Source organism: Rattus rattus, chromosome 18, assembly GCF_011064425.1.
Source record: "Rattus rattus isolate New Zealand chromosome 18, Rrattus_CSIRO_v1, whole genome shotgun sequence".
Classification (NCBI taxonomy): Eukaryota; Metazoa; Chordata; class Mammalia; order Rodentia; family Muridae; genus Rattus; species Rattus rattus.
The window spans coordinates 45791074-45812217 of NC_046171.1; positions in this window are offsets into that span (position 1 = coordinate 45791074).

Sequence of the window (21144 nt, forward strand, 5' to 3'; positions counted from 1 at the left end):
AAGGGGTGTTTTATTTCAGTACAAACAGATCTGGTGTTTCAGAGCCTCTCTTGTTAAAGATAGAGGGTAGAGTGCTGTGCCCATGAATCAGCCTGTACACATCGCTCTGGGTATGGAATCTGGCTTCAAGGTGCTATTTGACAGCTTGTATTTGCTTACTAACCATTCCACAGCAGGGAGACATTTGGGTCTGGAATCAGTGTTGTTTATGGACATTGTGAAAGTTGTCCGTTGGCACCATGCTTATAAACATTTAGAACTGTGCAGACTGGTAGCATGAGCCTCATTCAGGAAAATTTCCTCCGGAGCAGAATTCTCTCATTCCCTTGCAATGAAACTATTTTAACTTCTCATTTTCTTCTGTGACTGAATATAGAGAAACTCGACAGTGAGCCGAAAGCACACAGTATCTTCTTGTTTATATATAGAGAGCTGTTCTTCATTCTTTTCATGGAGTGAATGTTTTTCTTCCTCCTTAAAAATATTCAAAGACATTGCATAACTTTCTTAGCATTTGTTCTTTTATGAATAACACTTCATTTATTCACAAAAATTAAGAGACTATGCAAGTTAGAATTCTGACCTATCTCATTCTTTTAAAGGAGAGATGGGGAGAGGAGGGGAGAGAGATAGAAAGGGAGTTTCTGAAAACATGTTTGGGTCTTTTCCCTGCATGTATGCCTCTGTATCACATGTGTGCCCGGTACCTAAAGAGGCCAGAAGTGCGTGTCAGATCCTTTGGGCCTGGTGTTACATATGAGCGGCCACATAGGTGCTGGGAATCAAACACGGGTCCTCTGCTAGAGAAGTCAGTGTTCTCATCTCCTGAGCCATCTCTCCAGTCTCTGTAACTTTTCACTTTGTCTTATTGTTAATGGAAATTAAGCATCTTTTTAAGGTTGATTATAAAATAATGTTTCATATATTAATTCAGACTTGAGCAATGAAATGACGAGACTTTGCTTAATTTTATTTTGTTTTGTCCTGTGTTGTGTGAAAGTAAACTCGAACTTATAGTAAAATAAACTTGTGCTCTACACAAACATGACTTCTTACTAAAATCATTTGCAATGAATTTGACAAGTATTATTTATACCTCCTACAAGTGACATGCACACTATATCCTGAATATATCCATCGTGCTATCAGGGACTATCATTCCCACTCATGGTCTGCCTGCTTTAAATGTCATCATACCTGCACTAAGAAGAGAATGATTTCGTTTTTATTGCTTATACTATCTTACTTAGACATTATTCTATAGAGATTTGTATAGTGTCTGTATTTGTCAGGTTAGTTCCGATGTCTAGTTTCTCTTTTGATAGGATAATGCCAAGTTTCTGTGTTCTCTTTTTTCCACTTAGATTTCTACCTATTTACTTACTTTGCATAACATCTTCAGTTTTTATCTGACCCGAACCTAGTTTATTACTATTAAATTAAAATATTATTATTTATTTATTAAATTACTAGAATAAACATGTTTGGGAATTGTGCTCGTGTATCCCGAAAAACTACATAGAACATAGTTTTTATGGGTTTGAAAGAAATTTATAAAATTCTTGAAATCTGGACTATATCTTATATATCGAGACATCATAAAAGAAATGGCAATGAGTAGTACTCTTTGATGTTTTTCCTTTAAATATTCTTCTCTCATACATTGTATCCCCAATCACAGTTTCCCCTTCCTGCCCTCCTTGCACTTTCCCCCAACATACCTTTCCTCTCCTCTAAATTCACTCTTCCCTTTGTTTCCCTTTGGAAAGGATCAGACCTTCTCTTCGCAGCAATGGAAACCCTAACTAGGTACCCCTAAATGGTCATGTGAGGTAATGGCCGTTAGCTATCCGTTTAAAACCTCAAACCCCTGTCATTCCCATTAGACACTGACCGGTCTACATTTGTTACCTCTAGCTTCCAGAACTAGAGGAAATTAATTTCTGTCATTTAATTAATCCAGGAGGTATTTGGTTATACCATTCAAGACAGGACAGACTGTGCAATTTTCCTTATGTCCACTCTATTCCTACAACCGGCTTATTAATGAAGTCACTCAATGACTTCATTATATACTCTCAATGCCTTTGCTTCAGGAGGCCCATGTGAGGAGTAGGACTGGTTTGACTCTTTAACATGTGCCTTTCAGTGTTTGTGTCACTGTTCTCCACAAGAAAATAGATTGGGTAAATCTTCGGTAGTCAAGATATTGAGAGACTGAGCTCTCATTTGGAGGTGAGACCATAGTGAAGATACAATCTCAGGCAGAAATGTATCTCAGAAAGAATATTGCACAGTGGCTACTAGGAAAAGACTTTTACAGCAATACATTGCCTTGGAAGTTTATTAGCAGTCTTCCCACTGCCACTAAATCAACAACATCCAAGGTGTAGCATGGCTCTATCACACGCCCGCATCTTCGTTTGCTGCTTTGTCTCCTCAATCCTCATATAAGACCTGCTATTTGTAAATAAATACAGAATTATTAACAGTTCCCAAATACGGAGACTTAAACCTGGGGCAACTAAGAAAATATTGCCAATCTACTTTATTGTCTGGGAAATCTCCCATCAAATTTCTGTCCAGGAGAAAAATTTAAATTTTAAGTCAATGGTGCTGGATTTGGAGACTTTGTCTGAACTTAACCTTAAGTACCAACCATCTAAAATTGTCTGCACTCGCGCGCGTGCACGTGCGCGCGTGCACGCACACACACACACACACACACACACACACACACACAGTTTTTGAGTAAGGCTAAAATGATTCCTGAAGGATATGTGAGAAATTTGGAACATGAAACAGATTTTGTAAAGATTCTTTTCACTCTTGGAGAAGGGCTAACTTCTTCCCCCACCAAGGGGAGAGAATGGGGGAGCCCTTGTTCCAATTCCTCATTTTTAGAGTCTCATTTGGACTCAAGCGGTTTCTCTGTGTCCTTCAATGTACTATGGTTATTGCTTCCCCTCTTTTTTACCCTTTTGATACTAAATATTTCAAAGTTTACATTAGTCATTCAGTGCAGAGAATTCTGCAGAGCAAAAAGCTCAGTATTAATCAAATACATTTCACACTCTGGGGCAAGAGGCTAAATGACAGCTATGCTGCTAACCAGAAACTTCTAGTCAGTGGTGAAATATTGAATGATTCAAGTAGATATACATCAAAGCTATTATTAGAGCTATTATGCTCAAAATATAGTTATTTAATATCAAAGAATATTCAAATGCATGCATAACAGAAAAATTTATAATGATTTGACTTCTCTGGCTGAAATAGTTGTTCAAATTTATAACATCTTTTTAAACTTGCCATATTTTGCTGACTTAATACCTTTGGATTATAAAGTTGAGCTAACACATATTACTATAAAATATAGTTAATGCATGCACAGATTTAAAATGGGTTAGCAGAACTAAATATATCTTGACTATTATCCAATTCAGATACATAATCACTTGGGGGTAATGCATGCCTAGAAATAGAGATATGTTAGGGGTGGAGTAAAGCAAGCCACTTCCATTATCCAAACAAAGAAATTTTATTTCCTATAGCAGAAATGTTCAGTACCTATCAGAAACCATTTTCCATCCCTTTATTAAGAGAATAATGATTTTGTTGGGGTTAGGAGGGTACCTCACTAAAATACTCTATCTCTCCTCTCCTGCCGGCAGCAGTTGCTAATGAGACATAAGCAGAGTTCTGGGGCAAACTTCTGATAGAGCTCTTAAAGGGGACTGCGTTATCAGGGAGAATGCCCCATTTTACCTGTCAATCTCTATTTCTCTCCTTATTTTGAACATGAAAGTAATGGCTGAGCGGGCCCTGTCTCATAAAATTGAGGCATTTTTGAAAAATCGAAGCCACATACTAATGATGGGTATATAGAAAAAAAAATAGGGAAGCTAGGAAAACTGGTAGGACATGGGACATGGTTTAGTCTAGAGCTGGGGCAACTGAGGTAGCCATGTCTCCCCAAATCTGAATATGCCGTCCAGCTTCATCACCTACATACAAAGCAAGCAAAAGCAAACACAGACAAGATGAAGATTCATCACATGTATGAAAAAAGCAGAAGATTCAGGTTTTGATCATAAAACCAGATTCAATTTCTACCCAGGCTACTGCTCCTGCAGAGGAGAGAAAGGAGGTTAAGCTACAATTATCTTCATTGAGAGTGTGTCTCTTTCAAATAGGACAATGATGAAAAGGTCTCTCAGGTCAAATATTAGCTACTACAAGACTTGAAAAGGCAGATGACCAGTGGCAGAATGAGTAATAAAAATTCTTAGAGGGAGAAAATGGTAAGAGAAGACAGAGATCAACTTTGGAGACTGAATTTGAAAGAAAAATGAAACTCAGAAGAAGTTTGGGATTCTGAAGAAAATACTCAGTTGTTTCTTTTTTTTTTCTTTTATTGGATATTTTTTATTTACATTTCAAATATTATCCCCTTTCCTGGTTTCCTATTCATTAACCCCCTAACCCATTCCCTCTCAGCTTTCTTCTATGAGAGAGTTCCCCCACACATTGACCCACCCCTTCCCACCTCCCCGCCCTGGCATTCCTCTACACTGGGGCATTGAGCCCTGGCAGGAACAAGGGCTTTTACCATCGATGCTCAACAAGGCACATCCTCTGCTACATATGGAGCCACGGGTCTGTCTATGTGAACTCTTTAGATGGTGGTTTAGTCCCTGGGAATTCTTGTTGGTTGGTATAGTTCTTCTTATGGGGTTTCAAACCCTTTTAGCTTCTTCAATCCTTTCTCTAATTCCTTCATTGGGGACCCCATTCTCACTTCAATGGTTGGCTGCAAGCATCCGCCTCTGTATTTGTCATTCTCTGGCAGAGCCTCTCAGGAAACAGCTATTTCAGGCTCCTGTCATCATGCACTTCTTGGGGTCAGTAATGTTGTCAGGGTTTGGTGGCTGTATATGGGCTGAATCCCCAGGTGGAGCAGTCTCTAGGTGGCATTTCCTTCAGTCTCTGCTCCAAATTTTGTCTCTGTATTTCCTCCTGTGAATATTTCTGTTCCCCCTTTTAAGAAGGACTAAACCATCTACACTTTGGTTGTCTTTCTTCTTAGGCTTCATGTGGTCTGTGGAGTGTATCTTTGGTAATCCAAACTTTTAGGCTAATATCCACTTCTCAGTGAGTGCATACCATGTGTGGTTTTTTGTGATAGGGTTACTTCACTCAGGATGGTATTTTCTAGTTCCATCCATTTGCCTATGAATTTCACGAAATCATTGTTTTTAGTAGCTGAGTACTCCATTGTGTAAATGTACCGCATTTTCTGTATTCATTCCTCTGTTGAGGGACATCTGGGTTCTTTTCAGCTTCTGGTTATTATAATTAAAGTGGCTTTGAACATAGTGGATCATGTGTCCTTGTTATATGTTGGGGCATCTTTTGGGTGTAGGCCCAGGAGTGGTAGAGCTGAGTCCTCTGGTAGTACTATGGCCAATTTTCTGAGGAACCTCCAGACTGATTTTGAGAGTGGTTGTACCAGCTTGCAATCCCAACAACAATGGAGGAGTGTTCCTCTTTTTCCCCACATTATTGCCAGCATCTGTTGTCACCTGAGGTTTGATCTTAGCCATTCTGACTGGTGTGAGGTGGAATCTCAGGGTTGTTTTGACTTGCATTTTCCCGATGATTAAGGTTGTTCAACATTTCTTTAGATGCTTCTCAGCCATTCAATATTCTAGGCTGAGAATTCTTTGTTTAGTTCTGTAGCCCATTTTTAAATTAGGGTTATTTCATTCTTTGGAGTCTAACTTATTGAGTTCTTTATAAATATTGGATATTAGCTCTCTATTGGTTATAGGATTGGTAAAGATCTTTTCCCAATTGGTTGATTGCCATTTTTTTCTTAACAATAGTATGCTTTATCTTACAGAAGCTTTGCAATTTTATGAAGTTATATTTGTCATATTTTGATCTTAGCATAAGCTGCTGGTGTTTTGTTCAGGAAGTTTTCCCCAGTGTCCATGTGTCCGAGGCTCTTCCCCACTTTTTCTTCTATTAGTTTGAGTGTATCTGGTTTTATGTGGAGGTCCTTAATCCACTTTGATTTGAGCTTTGTACAGGGCTATAAGAATGGATTGATTTGTATTCTTCTACATGCTGACCACCAGTTGAATAAGCACCATTTGTTGAAAATGCTTTCTTTTTTCCACTGGATGGTTTTAGCTCCTTTGTCAAAGATCAAGTGACCATAGGTGTGTGGGTTGGTTTCTGGGTCTTCAATTCTATTCCATTGATCTACCTACCTCTCTCTGTACAAATACCATACAGTTTTGTTTTTTTTTTAAATCATGATTGCTCTGCAATACAGCTTGAAGTCTGGGATTATGATTCCCCCCAGAAGTCTTTTATTGTTGAGGATAGTTTTAGCTATCCTGGCTTTTTGTTATTCCAAATGAATTTACAAATTGCTTTTCCAATTCTATGAAGAATTGAGTTGGAACTTTGATAAGGATTGCATTGAATTTGTAGATTTCTTTTGGCAAGATAGACATGTTTACAATATTAATTCTGCCAACTCAAGAGCATTGGAGATCTGTCTTCTGAAATCTTCTTCAATTCCTTTCTTCAGAGACCTGAAGTTCTTGTCATACATATCTTTCACTAGCTTGTTTAGAGTCACACTGAGGTATCTTATATTATGTGATTAGTATAAAGGGTGTCATTTCCTGAATTTCTTTCTCAGCCTGTTTATCCTTTGAATAGAGAAAGGCTAATGATTTTTTTTTAATTTTTTTTCATCTGAGAGTTCAAGTCTAGCCTGGGAAATGAAAGGTGATGCCCATTTCCAAAAAAACAAACCAAAACCAACAAGACACTTTTGCATAACCTTTCAAAATGCAGTGATCTAGTACAGTTAGATAATATATAAAACACATACATGAGGGAAATCACAAGAATTTGAAAACCTAACTGACCAAAAGAGAAGAAAGGAAAGGGTAGAAGAGAAGAGAAAGAAAGCGAAAGCAAGAAGAGGAGGGAAAGAAGAAGGAGGAAGAAAATAATTGAGGATGGGAGGGAAGAAATGTTACATTCAGGGGAACCTTAAAGAAAAATATTTAAAATTATGTTTAAGAAATTAATATTTAGAATGTGACATTGAAGACATGCAGAAAACTAGCAATATAAACAAGAGTAACTTGGAATAACTTTATATAATGATTGCAAAAGGAACCAATGTATGATTAAGAATATGATAACAAGGAATATCTGGCCACCCAATGGTTTGGAGAAAACCACAGCAGGAGCCAACTGGTGTTTAAAACTGTAATTGAGGACAACAGAAGAGTAAATGCAGAGGGGCCATAGCGTCATCCTGAGACAGGCCTCAGGGTGTTGGGCAACCTGAAAACTGATCGGTGAAGGCTAGCTTTACCAACTCCACCAATCTCTGCTTTTCTGTAGCAGTCACTGAAAAGCATTGTTTGTTGTTTTGTTTAATAAAATTGGAAATCTAACAAAAGTGTTTCAGTTGTGTCATTGCTAATTTTGTCATAGATTTGCTACTTTAAATCTTTTGAGCTTTGCTTGTTTTATCTCTAGTTTTACTTCCCCATGTGACCTATTTTGAGTTGGATTATGTCTGTTGGTAAGATTTTCTTTAAAGTCATAATCTTCACCTTGGCTCTGTATCCTAGCTCAGTCCACAACTCTAGAAGAACCCTGTTCTAACTGAGGCCAAACCAGTATTACAGATCCCAGGTAAGACACTGCCCTTTTTAATGGAAGTGCTAACACTCCTTAGAGCCTACCCACCTGTCTTCAATAGCACCATTTCCCTCAGCTCCATATTTCTGACTAGAATTTTAGCAGAAGTTTCCAGCTCTTCCAGAGGTCAAACTGGTACCTGGAATTCCTGAGACAATGCCAGTTTCCAGAATCCCAGAACCCAAAAGGCAATGTGAACACCTTACACTTCAGTGAGGATACCCTACTGGACCTGAAGACACACTGGTTACCAGAAACTCAAGCCATTCATGCCATAAGACAAGAGAGGAAACAGAAACCAACGGGGAGAAATCCATCCAAAACGATGAACTCAGAAATCAGCATGTGTCTTAGGGTTTTAATGCTGTGACCACCATGACCAAGGCAACTCTTATAAGAACAACATTTAATTGGGGCTGGCTAACAGTTTTAGAGGTTCAGTCCATTATCATCAAGGTTGGAGTGTGGCAGTATCTAAGTAGGCATGGTACAGGAGGATCTGAGAATTCTACATCTTCATCTGAAGGCAGCTAAGAGAAGATTGACTTGTACGTGATTAGGAGGATGGTTTCATTGTCCACCCCAACAATGACCCACTTCCTCTAACAAGCCCACATCTCTTCCAACAAGGCCATATCTCCTAATAATGCCACTGCCATTGTCAAGCATATTCAAATCATGATATTCCCCTCCCTGGATACTATAAGTACATGAGTCTATGGGGCCATACTTATCCATAGCACAATGCAAAATATATTTAATCCAAATTAAAAAAAATCCTCATAGTCTATAACTCAGCAATGTTAACAATCCAAAGTTAAAAGTCTCTTCTGAGATTCGTTCAAGCACTTAACTGTAATCCCCAAAGCAAGAGAAGAAACCAGCTAGGCAAACTCCAAACTCTGGATCTCCACGTCGGATATCAAAGTAGTCTTCAGATCTCGAACTCACTTTTCATTTTTGATGGCTGCCACAAACTTCCTTCTCTTAGGATGGTTCCACTCCCTGTACAGATTTCCTCAAGGGTGTCCCATTGCTCTGGCATCTTTAACATTTTGGGTTCTCCACAATAGCTTGTTCCAATGTCTAGGATTCACATATGAACTTCTGTGCTTCTCTGAAGGACTTGCATCACTTCTGCAGCGCTGCTCTCTTTAGCACCCTAGGCTCTGGGTGGCTCCACTCTTCTACTGCTGTTGTTCTTGGTAGTTTTCCCATGGTACTGGCTTCTCTAATATGCTGAGGTTTTCTGCTGCAACTAAGTTTTAGAAATAGCCTCCCGTAGGCTCTTTTCATGGTGCCAAATCTCAACTTCTTTGCATAATCTCTTCCGTCCTGGGATGCATGTTCATCAATGGCCTTCTCTCACCTCACACAGTGTCAGGCCTCAGCTATGCTCCATGACCCCTTTAGGCCTTCGAAACTAGCACCGCCAGGATGATTCTTACACATTACCATGTCCAGCTGCTATCCCTGGAGTATTACTTCTTTGCGATTTCTGAAAACACTTCAAGGCAGAAATAAAGAAATTAAAGACTTCTTAGAATATGTGTGCATTAATGAAAATGGATAATATACAAAACTTATGAGAAATCATGAAAGCAGTACTAAGAGGAAAGAAAAGTCATAGCACTATGAGCCTTCATAAAGAAATTAGAGAGAACTCACAATAGCAACCTAACAGCACACCTGAAAGTTCAGAAACTGAAAGTGAGGCATAACAACAGACACAGGAAGTCCAAAAATATCATTAGGTCATACTTCCAAAGCCCCTCCTCCACAAAATGAGAAAATCCGAAAGAAATGGACAATGTTTTTGATTAAATACCATTTATCAAAGTTAAATCAATGTTAGATAAACAATTTAAATAGACTTATAACTGCTAAGGAAATAGAAGCAGTCATTAAAATATCTCAACCAAAGAAAGGCCAGAGCCAGATGGTTTTACTGCTAAATTCTCACAGACTTTCAAAGAAGAGATCATATCATTATTCCCCAAAGCAGAAACAAGGCACATTGCCAAATTCACAAGGCCACATTCTCCCTGATACACCAAGTACACAAAGACTCAAGAAAGAAAATTACAGACCAATTTCCTCCGTGATCAATGATACAAAAATACTCACTAAAACACACACAAAGCAAATTGAAGTATATATACATCAAAAAGATCATCCATCATGATCAAGTAGGCTTCATTCCCAGTGATGCAGGATGGTTCGATATATAGAAATTTGTCTATCATATAAACAAACAGAAAGAAAAAAACATGATCATCTCATTAGATATTGAAATATTCTTTGAAAAAATCCAACACCTTCACATGGTAAAAGTTTTGGAGAGATCAGGGATACAAGGGACGAACCTTAACATAATAAATACAATATACAGAAACCAATAGCTAGGATTAAGTTAAATGGATAGAATTGCAAAACAATTCCACTAAAATCAGGTTGTCCAGTCTCTCCATAATTATGCAATATTGTACTAGAAGATCTAGTTACAGCAAACAAAGGAGATTGGGGGATGTAAATTGGAAAAGAATAAGTTAGAGTAATGTTATTTGCAAATGATATGATAGTATACATTGACCAAATATTCTACCAGGGAACTCCTACAGCTGGTAAACACCTTTAGTAATGTGGATGGATACAAGATTAGCAGCAACATCAACAACAACAAAAAAATCAGTAGCCCTCCTATATACGAAAGTTAAATAGACTCAGAGAAATAATATCTTTCACAATAGTCACAAGTAATATAAAATATCTTGGTGTAACCCTAAGCAAGCAAGTGAATGACCTGTATAGCAAGAACTTCAATTCTTTGAAGAAACATATTGAGGAAGATATTAGAAGACAGAAAGATCTTACATGCTAATGGATCAGTAGGATTAACAGTGAAAATGGCCATTTTACCAGAATAATCTACAGACTCAGTGAAATCTTTATTAAACTCCAACACATTTCTCTACAGACCTTGAGGCAACAATATTTAACTTCATATGGAAAAGCACAGCAAAATAAAATAAACAAACAAAACAAAACCGAAAAACAAGATAGCTGAAACAAACCTGTACTGTAAAAGAACTTATGGAGATCTTACAATCCCTGATTTCAAGCTCTGCTACACAGCTATAGTATAAAAAAAATCACATGATATTTGAATAAAAGTGTACTCAAATGGCTGATAAATAGAATTAAATTGAAGACCCAGATGTAAATCTACACACATATGAGCACCTGAGTCTTGATGAAAAGTCAAAATTATACAATGGGGAAAAAAGTATTTGCAGATAAAATGAAAGAATACGCAAGTGGCCCTAAGAACTTGGGAACTCCTAATGGTGAAAATCACCTTTGGCTAAGTAGCAAAATACAATATTAAGTAAAAAAATTGTAGCCCTCGTATATACAAATGACAAACAGATTGAGAAAAAGATTAAGGAGACAATACCTTTCATAGTAACCTAAATAATATAAAATATCTTGGGGGTAACTATAACCAAACAGTTATATACATATAATAAAAGCTTCAAGTCTTTGAAGAAAAAAATTGAAGAAAATATTAGAAGATGGAAAGATCTCTCAGTAACATAGTAAAAATGGCCAACCTACTAAAAACGATCTAAAAAGAAACTCAATTGTGATCAAAATTCCACTGCAGTTTTTTTCCTGGACCTGAAAGTATGAAAATGCAAGATCCCAGGAGAGCTAAAACAATCCTGGGCAGAAAAAAGAACAAAACAACAGCAGCAGCAACAATGCCAACAAACTGCTGGATATATTGCCATCCCTGATTTTAAGTTGTATCATAATGCTATAATAATAAAACCTCACATGATATAAATTAGACCTACTGATCAATGGAATTGAATTTAAGACCCAGACTTCACTCTAACACCTATGGACATGCGATTTTAATAAGGATGCCAGAGATACACAGTGGAAAAAAGAGAGCATCTTCAGCAAATGGTGCTGGTCATACCGGATCGCTGCATGTTGAAGAATCCAAATAGATCCATACCTAACATCCTTCACAAAGCTTAAGTCCTAATGGTAAGACCACAGAATAGCCAGATGCAATGAATCTGGTAAAAGAGAAAGTTGAAAATAGCAATGACTCATTAGCACAAAAAAGACTTTGAGATCAGAACACCAATGGGGCAGACACCAAGAGCAATAAAATAAATGGGATCTCATGAAACTGAAAGTCTTCTGTAAGGCAGAAAACTGTGTAATTTGGACAAGATAGTAGGCTACTAAGTGGGAAAAATTAACAATTCCATGTCTGATAGAAGACTGATATCTAGAATATCTAGGTATCAAGAAACTAGATAATAAAAAACCAAATAACATAATTTAAAAATGGAATATGGATTTAATCAGACTTTTTTCCAAAAAGGAAAAGGAGGGAGATGGATCTGGGGAGAGGCATGATGAAGAGGATCTGGCAGGAGCACAAGGAGGGAAAACTCTGAATGGTATGTATTGGATGAGAAAGAATTATGAATGGACAGATGGTAACAGTGAAGAGACAGTTTGAACTCACAACACATTTCCACCTTCTAAAGAATTCCAGGAATATCTACCTGAGCTTCAAGAGCTGGTTGACTCTCCACTTGTGAAAGGACAAATTATATTTTATCCAAATTTTAATGTATAATTAAAATATATTCTAATACCAAGATCAAATACATTTTAAAACCATGTTGAAACATGCATTATTTACCTAATTCTTCTGTCATACTGTTGGTGTTCAACCTTCTCATTTGTAGAAATGTTAATATTTCTCTTCTATATTAATATTTGAAAGAGCTTTTCAGTTGGAAATGGTGGCTCACCCATTTAACCTTAGCCCTTGGGAAGTTGAGATGGAGGAATTAAGAGTCCAAGGATAGATTTTGCTACATAGCATAATTTTGCCTGAAAGTCCTACACACAGACTATAAAGCTAAATAAAAATAAACACCATATAAAATCAATTAATATAATTATGTCATATAGCATATAATATATATCAACTAATATTAAAGTTAAATAAAATGTATATTAGTTTTCTACATATGCTTAGTAAAAAGTTACTGCTATGTGGTTCTAAAGGTTGTGAATCTAACATCAATGGCCCAGCCTTGGTTTCTCTGAGGACTGCGAAAGGAATCTGTCAGCATCTTCTTCCCCCTGGAGTTTATCGGTGGCCGTCTCATTCACTTGTACCATTACAGGCTGTGTGTTCATGTTTTCGTTACAGGTTCCCTGTGAGTGTATCTATCTGTGAATTTCCTCTTTACGTAAGAATACAAGACCTTGAATTCTTACAGGTGTCTCTTTTCTTGTTTTGTGGTGGTGTGAAGAAAATTCTCAGCAAAGTTGAAATTAATTACATTTTTATTAGCTTGCAGCCATTATTTTGTACTTTGGGTCTCTATATCTCATTGAGGTTATTACTGCATGCTGTTTTCATTTTAGATAACATTTTTCCACCAGCCTCAAGTAGCCAGATTTTACTTTCTGTGAGTGTAATTCTTTCAAATCCATGTGTGTTTTAATTACCTTTTCTGGTTGCTGTGATCAAATGCATTTCAAGAATCAACTGAAGACAAAAGTGGGTATTTTGACTTGCAGTTTGGAGGGATACAGTCCATCTTGTAAGGGGTGGCAATATGGTAGGAGAATGATGGATGATATCTTAGTTTGGGTTTTCTTGTTGTGACCAGACACCATGAGCAAGGCAACTCTTATAAAGGAAAACACTTAATTGGGGTTGGCTTCCAGAGGCTTAGTCCATAATCATCATGGTAGAAAGCATGGCATTGTGTGTAGTCAGACTTGGTGCTGTAGGAGACAAGAGCTCTATGTCTTCATCAGTAGGGAGCAAAGAGGAGACTGACTTCCAGACTTGGTGGATCTTGAGCATATGACATGTCAAACTGTCCTCATAGGAACACATTTCCTCCAACAGGGCCACAACTACTGCAACAAGGCCACACCTCCTAATAGTTGCATTTCTTATGGGCCAAACATTCAAACAAAATATTCAAAATAGTCTATGGGGACCATACCTATTTAAACCACCAGGGATGGATTGAATTTGAAGTCAGGAAGGAATGATTGGACAGGACATTGGGCAGGAGTATAACATTCCAAAGATTTGCTCTGCTCTAGTTAGGATCCAACTGTGCAAGGTCGTCAACTTTATAACCCTTAAAGGAAAAACCATCCAGAGACTTCTCCACATTGGGAACCAAACCATCTGCAAACACACAAACCAGACACTATTGCTGATGCCAAGAAGCACTGGCTGAGAGGAGCCTGGTAGAGCTGTCCCACGAGAGGCTTTGCTAGATCCTGACCAATACAGATGTGGATGCTTGCAACCAACCATAGGACTGAGCACAGGGATCCCAGTGGAGGAATTAGGGGAAGGTCTGAAGGAGCTGAAGGGGTTTGCAACCCCATGGGGAAAACAACAGTGTCAATCAACTAGAACCCCCAAAGCTCCCACAAAATAAACCAAACCAAGCAAAGAGTGCACATGGAGGAAGCCATGGCTCCAGCTGCATATTTAGCCGAGGATTTCCTTATCTGGTATCAATGGTTGGGGAGTTCCTTGGTCCTGTAGAGGCTTGAGGACTCAGCATAGGGGAATGCTAGGGAACTGAGGCTGGAGAGGGTGGGTGGGTGGGGGAGCACCCTCATAGAAGCAGAGAGGGAGGGATGGGGATTTGTGGAGGGGAAACTGAGGAGGATAAAAATTGAAACGTAAATAAAATAAGCAATAAAAAACTGTTCAAGAAGGTGAGCCTACAGCAGACATTTTATATTCAAACCACACACAATGACTGATTTCAGAAGACACATGTTTTTGTATCTGACCCATTTCCCTTGGCACATCGCTCATCCTTACTCATTTTTCCACAAATGGCAGACTTCCATTCATAGTTATATAATATTCCATCGTGTGAACTGTATTTCAATCCATTTATTCAGTGAAGTTGATTCCAGATAGAAGCTATTATATGGGGACATATACAATGGGGATATAATGTGTGTGTTTTTGTGTATGTATGTGCATACATGTATACGTATGTGTATGCATATATGTATATGTATATAGATATATATGTAGCTATAGATATCTCCTCTCTTTCACATCTACATCTCTCAGACAATGTACATATATATGTCTTTTAGGACCCTATTACAAGACAAAGTTACATTTTGAGATAGTGGACATATGAATGTTGTGGGTTATAATTAAATTTCTAACTATAATTGTATTTGTATGGTGAAGTAATCAGCAATTTCATTAACAGGTTTTCAAATATATAGTCTGAACCTTATTTTGTATTAAAGATGCAAAACCTAAAAGTAAGGAATACAAAATCTCCAGAGAGAAATCAGGACTTTGCAATGCCCTACCTTATGGGTAGTGAATCTCCCTTCATTCTCTTCACTGACAACTTTATGTTCCTTGTGGCAAGATAGAGGTTTACCCACTTTGACATACAATTCTTCTTACACCAATTCTAATTACCAAAGAGACCATGTCTTTGTGTGTTGGGCTGCAACTCCTGGGTGTCAGCAGTGTGTGATTTTTGTTGGTGCCTCAATCTAATGCTACAGATCGTAGATGTTAATAAGGATATATTCAAAATTATTCGTGATGAACATTACAGTGAGTGTCAAATGAACTGGGTCTATGGAAAGGATTCCACTATGCAGAGCTACCAATGTTCCTAATACCACATGTCTTTCGTTTAGAAAAACAACCTTTATTCGCACCGTGTCTTTTATTTCAATGATCGTACAGAGTTTAAGTAGATGTGTAGCAACTTCAGCGTCTTCCACTCTATCACACCCCAGGGTGAGATTCCACATCTGTCACACAATTCACAGCCCAGCACCAGAACAATGCTGGGACCCAGGAGGGATATCAAGTCAGACTGAAAACAGAACAGCTCAGATTTAGGAGAGCCAAATATAATTACCAAAAGATAAATTTGACCAAGAAGTAGAATTAGGCTGTTTTGTCTAGAAATCTATTGACTCTTTTGGGACAACAGCAAAAAAATCACCCTTAGGCAGTTAATGGAGTCCAATCAAAGTCACATGCCACATAATTACACAGAAGGAATATTTTGGGAGCTGCAGGTCATATGGGAAGTTTGGGTTTGTGGAATAATTTTCAAAGACATTGGAATGTGTCCACAGTCACATTGCAGAAGAAGAAAATGTGAAATATGCACAATATAATAATAACAAAATAAATTTAACGATACAGGTATCGTAGGCCTATTGTCGTAATTGGAATTAGCTGAGAAATGCAAGCTGAAGTCATTTCGTACATCCTTTTCAGATGTTTTTCAAATTTTTGATAATTTTGTGGGGTATTTCACCACAGAGAACTCTTCGCTTTAAGGTTTCATTTTAAAATGAAACTAGTCTCCCTGTTCACGAAAATGACGAAGCAGGGAGATGTGCCTCCTTACTTCATCTTTATTTTGTGGGTTTTATCACTTTGATGCAGTTCCCACCTTTCAATTTAAGGAAGTAGATTGAGCACAAGTTTTGAAGTTTTCTGATTTTCTTTCAAAATGTCACTAGACATTTTTTTTTTAAAGCTGACAGGCCTAGCTTTTTTCTCATAGATGGAGTTACTAGGTGAATTCTCATATGGTGATTTAAATTGTGATTTCTTATTTATTTTTTTATTTTTTATTTTTTATTTTGCCAACCACTTTTGTAAAAGTACGGTAGAAAGCTATTTAAATCTTTTGTTGGGATTTTATAGCTTGTTATTTTCACCACCACAGTGATATTTCAAGAATAGACATTTTTAAATTATCTGACGGATACTTTTAAAAATTTTCCTTACAGTCCTTTACTTTTCCAAACTAAACAAATGTTAAGTTGTATTTTCACAAGAAGTGCATAAATATATGAAAAGGAACTGTTTAACTGTATGATGGCTAGAAGCCTCTCTTTTCCAAACATAATTAAATGTGTGTTAATCTGAAGGAAAAATAAATGGTCTAAGGGGCATTGAGTAAATTTGAGAACTGCAAAATTATTATGGAGTATTGGGTTAGTACTTGAGAAGACCTAGTGCTGACCTTTCCTGATTTTAACTACATATCAACACATACCCAAGTTTTCACAATAATGAATAGAGTATATATTTTTATACATGCTGGCTTATTGAGAAGCATATCAAATCTTAATGGAACTGGAATCCCAAGCCTGTGTATCTTTGGTATTGTAGTCCATTTCTTCACCTCAGATAATAGGCCTTTCAAGAAGGTTCCCTGTGATGCCTGCATTCTCTCTCTTTCATTCTGAGCAAGTTGTCTGAAAATAGGCCACTTGGTGCAACTCCTTAGACCTCGCACTTCCCTGTGCTAGTCCACGGGCCATTATTTCCTTGCCAGGTTCTCAGCAGTGTGGAACCATTCCAACTAGTTTCACTAGCTTTATTCTATCTACCAGGAATGACATAATAAAAATTCCTCTTGATTTCATTAACAAGATGCACTTTTCTTCCAGGTAGTACACACACACACACACACACACACACACACACACACACACGCACACACGCACACACACGACACATGCACACACATACATGCACACACATACATGCACACATGCATATTGTTTGCACCTGTGTGGTACAACTATTTTCATTTTAATTATTTTTATTACAATTATTCTCAGTTTTGTATGTATAGAGTTAGCTGTATAAGAATGGAGCATATATCAGTTGGCCTCATATCTGTAATTACATTTGAAGCTTTCAATTGGGTCAATTTATTATATAAAATTCTAGGAACTTTAAACTTATTCTATAATGACAGATTACTAGTTAGTTGCTTAGGGTTGGGATTGATTGACTGAGAAGTGTGAAGAGAGAAGGATAAAAAGTTCATTTCCAAAGAGATCAGAAAAACATTTTTGAAGTGGTGAGCGTATTTAATATCTCAGGTTTAGTGATAGCTTCATAAAGTTACACATAACAAAATTATTTAAATATGTCATTATTGTTTGTTAATTATTATTCAGTAAAATTGTATATAAACCAGTATTGGTACAGGGAAGAAAACAGGTTTGTTTTAAAGATTTTATTCATTTTAATTCTTTATATCTATGTGTCTCCGAATGAGGATGCTGGCAAAGTTCAGAGGCATTGGATTTTCCTGAAGCTGGAGTTAAAGGAGGTTGTGAACTATCAGGTGTAGGTCTTATGAAACAATCTTCAATCCTCTAGATGAGCAATACATATTCTGAAATGGTGAGCTGACTCTTTTGTAAAAGAGGTTTTGGGATAGCAATGAAGTTTAATGTAATGAACAAGAAGGGAATAAATTCAGGCAGTGATGGACATGTGCTTATCAGAAGGAATGGTCATATAGCCATAAATAATCTGAAATGTTCTTCAATATAAATAAATGGTCAGAGAGCAGAGGTTTCTCGAGGCTAAGAGTCGGATTTTATTATTGAGGCTTTCAAGCAGAACTTTTGCATAATCTAATTTATGTCTTAAAATGATTATTCTTGGGCTGGCAAGATGGTTCGTTCAGAGGCTATAGATGCTTGGTCCCAAACCTGATGTCCTGAGTTCTTCCCTTTGGTCCCAAATGATAGAGGGAAAGAACTTGTCCTCATTTGTGCCATGTCACAAAGACACACAGACACACAGACACACACAGACACACAGACACACACAGACACACACACACAGACACACAAGAAACAAACAAACAAATGCTTAAAATATTCTTCTTTCATGCAGTCAATGAGGAGTCTGGGTGTCTGTGTCTGTGTATTCCTAGTGGGCACATTTGTAAACGTGGAGAGCAAGTGTCCTGGCTTGGATTGGAGTCACCAGGCGCAGATGGACAAGTATGAACACATTCCAAATACATTTTAGAGACAGAAGTAGCCTTACACTTGTGAATGGTTTTAATAAATTTTAAACCAAATAGGAAAGAATAAAACACTATAATTTTCTTTTCCTCAATAGGTAATAGAAGTATGTGGCTCTTACTGAATTGGAAAAGGTTCTAAAGGGGAACAAGAATAACCTTGGGAGCGAATAGGGAGGCAAAGTTTAGAACAGAGGCAGAAGGAACACCCATTCAGAGCCTGCCCCACATGTGGCCCATGCATATATAGCCACCAAACTAGACAAGATGGATGAAGCAAAGAAGTGCAGGCCAACAGGAACCAGATGTAGATCTCTCCTGAGAGACACAGTCAGAATACAGCAAATACATAGGCGAATGCTAGCAGCAAACCACTGAACTGAGAACGACCCCCGTTGAAGGAATCAGAAAGGACTGGAAGAGCTTGAAGGGGCTTGAGACCCCATATGAACAACAATGCCAACCAACCAGAGCTTCCAGGGACTAAGCCACTACCCAAAGACTATACATGGACTGACCCTGGGCTCTGACCTCATAGGTAGCAATGAATATCCTAGTAAGAGCACCAGTGGAAGGGGAAGCCCTGGGTCCTGCTAAGACTGAACCCCCAGTGAACGTGATTGTAGGTGGGAGAGCAGTAATGCGGGGAGGATGGGGAGAGGAACACATAAAGAAGGGGAGAGGTGGGGTTAGGGGGATGTTGGCCTGGAAACCGGGAAAGAGAATAACAATCGAAATGTAAATAAGAAATACACAAGTTAATAAAGATGGAGGAAAAAAAAACCCAATTAATCAGTCTTCAGGTTTTGATGCTCTCTGGTTGCATTTTCTGTTTCTGCAGTTGAGTATCTTTGGCAAAGACAACCTGAGGAAGAAAGGTTTCCCATTGGTTCACAGCTTAAGTCAAGAAAATAGGATCATGAAGCAGCTGGTCACATCACGTCTGCAGTTGAAAACGATATTGCATTCTACAGCTCTGCATGTTTTCTCCATTTTAAACAGTCCAGAATCCTGGCCCACGAAATGGTCCCTTCAACTTTGGGCGTGGGTCTTCTCATATAAATTAACTAAGCATTAGTCCCTCATAGATATGCTCAGAAGCTCAGTACTCCACAGATGATTTAGTTATTCAGATTCATTCATGCTGCTAATGATTACCAACTACTGTAGGGACCCCATGTTACTTCAAATGGCTCTTAAGTGTTCTTGTGGGTGGGTCAAAAACTCTGGAAACGTAACCAAAGATTTATGTTGAAGATAATACTGCTTTATTACATACGAGTGAGCATGCACGCGCGCGTGCACACACACACACACACACACACTCATGCACATGCATTCATACACACATGTACAAAAATACACTTAAGAATGCATTTGCAGACACAGATACATACTCAAGTAGGCATGCATGTGTGTGTAACACACATGTCCACATGTATACGTGAGTGCACACACAGGTACACACACACACACACACACACACACACACAAATACATTCCAGTTTAAATAGTTTGGGAATCTGTCTGTTCTCCAGCAAATGACCCAGATGACAGCAGGCTGTACAGGTGAATCCACTGACTCTCACGCAGACTCAGATTTGACCTTCTTTCCTAGTAAACCACCCTTTTGATATTTAAGATGATATCATCTTTGAATTAAAATTAATTAATGAGTTAATTAATTAATTTTTACACTCCAGATTTTACTCCCCTCAGAGTTCCACATCCCATACCTCCTCCCTGCCCTCCCTTGCCCATACTTCTCCCTGCACCCCTGTCTCCACAAGGATGTTCCCACCCCACCCACCCCACCAGACCTCTAAGCTTCCTGGGGCCTCCAGTCTCTTGAGGGTTAAATGCATCTTCTCTGACTGAACCCAGTCCTTTGCTATACATGTGTTGGGGGCCTCATCTCAGCCTGTGTATGCTGCCTGGTTGATGAGACTATACTGTCTTATTACATTACAACAGGTTGTGTTCTCTATAGCACAGATCCTAAACACAAGCCAGATATCTCACATAGTTTTCAAGAAAATAGAATTGCCTCATCATTTCCAGGAATTATTTTCTCAGGAGACAACTGTGAGGATTTTCAAGGGTAGTTTCAATTTCGGTCACTGTTTGAGGGTCTTGTCCCCTTGAATATTCAAAGATTCTAAGAAAAGATGAATCATTGAGTGTATTGTCGCTCTATTGATGCCAGTGAAGGCAAAGTAAATGCATTAAATCACTCAGAAAAAAAGAAGAATAAAACCCTCTTTATTTGACACCTTACAGGGAAGGAAATGTCAGCATACACAGATGTGGGCTCACAACAAAGACTGCCCACAGTGGGTCAAGGAGGAAAAAGAAAAGCAACGTCATGAGATAAAAAAAGAGGAAAGTTTATTAGAATCAGCCCATTATTTCAAAGGCAGGATGGAAAATGGGCCGTGTAACATGTTCTGCTCTCTGAGGCGTCTAGTGCCCATTG